Genomic DNA, 1,674 nt, shown 5'->3' with positions numbered 1-1,674 from the left:
ATATATATATATATAAGCTTTAGAGGCAGGCACAAACTTGTAGTCCCAGCTACTTGGGAGGCTGAGGTGGAAGGATTGCTTGAACCCAAGAGTTAGAGAACAGCCTGGCAATATAGCAAGATTCTGTTTCTAAAATAGATATATAGCATGATCAGGAATATTCATTCATACCAGAGAACATAGTGTTACAAATAGGTAGTATAAAGAGTAATGCAGTGTTTTTACTTATACCACAGATCTTATTGTAGATAGGAGAATTTATACTGGAAAGAAACTTTCCAATATCAAGGGCTACAGGCTTTGGATAGAAAGTTGGCTAGAATAAACTGTTACTCAAACTTTATTCAACTTCTGAAACTTTGTATTGCAGAGAAACCCTACAAATTTAATGAATTTAGAAAGACATTTGTCAAAAAAAAAAAATACACCTCAGAAAGTACCAGACAGTTCATAATGAAAAATATTTTATTTACAGGGAAAGTAACCAAAAAATCAAGTCTAAATAATTAGATGATTCATACTAGGAAATAGTAAGACATTAACACTTTCTGGCCAGGCACAATGGCTCACGCCTGTAATCCTAGCACTCTGGGAAGCTGAGGCAGGTAGATTACTTGAGCTGACGAGTTCAAGACCAGCCTGAGCAAATGCAAGATCCTATCTCTACTAAAAATAGAAAAACTGAGGCAAGAGGAACACTTGAGCACAAGAGTTGGAAGTTGCTGAGAAACTCTGTCTCCAAAAGAAAAAAAAAAAAAGACATTAACATGTTCAGACATAACTCTAAATAAGAATGTTGATTATAGAGAATAATTTGAAGTCAAAATAGTTAGGTAATGGATTTGTACGTATGGCTTTTTTTATTGTTTGGTTCATTTTTTGTCTTTTTGTTACAGAGTCTCACTCTGTCGCCCAGGCTAGAATGCCATGGCTCACAGCAACCTCAAACTGCTGGCACATGCACTGAGAGAGGTCTGAGGCAAGATAGGACTAATCGGGGCCCACTATATTTGAGTAAGAGGGGTCTGATCAACCCCTGGGTGTTAGATTGCCCACAAAGCTGGTGAGAGGTGTATGAAAGAATGTGGGTGTGGCGTGACTGAGATGGACACGGAAGGTGGAGTTACTTCTCCTCACTGGGCCGAGGGGAGTGTTGGTTCCTAACTGCAGTACCAGAGAAAGCCTAAGTGGCAGTTTGAGTGGAAAATCAATGGTGCCCAGGTTAGAAAATAGGTTGGAATTGGGAGCATGTGAGTGCTTGGAGACTGACTGAGATGGGTAACAACAGGCAGGGCTCCAGCCCCCTCCACAGGGCAAAACAATTGTGTGACTGCCCCATTTATATCCCACTTTTACCCCATCTGTGATGTGTTTGTGGTTTGTCTGAGGGAAAGAAATGGGAAACACACAGGGGAAACCCACCTGCTGGGAACTGTGCTGAAGTGTTTTAAGAAAGGATTTACAGGCTCGGCACCTGTGGCTCAAGTGGCTAAGGCGCCAGCCATGTACACACAAGGTGGTGGGTTTGAATCCAGCCGGGAACCGCCAAACAACAATGATGGCTGCAACCAAAAAAAATAGCCAGGCGTTGTGGTGGGCACCTGTAGTCCCAGCTACTTGGGAGGCTGAGGCAAGAGACTCGCTTGAGCCCAGGAGTTGGAGGTTGCTGTGAGC

Source organism: Otolemur garnettii, unplaced genomic scaffold (genome assembly GCF_000181295.1).
Source record: "Otolemur garnettii isolate 467f Iridium unplaced genomic scaffold, OtoGar3 scaffold00043, whole genome shotgun sequence".
Classification (NCBI taxonomy): domain Eukaryota; kingdom Metazoa; phylum Chordata; class Mammalia; order Primates; family Galagidae; genus Otolemur; species Otolemur garnettii.
This window is presented reverse-complemented; position numbering follows the sequence as displayed.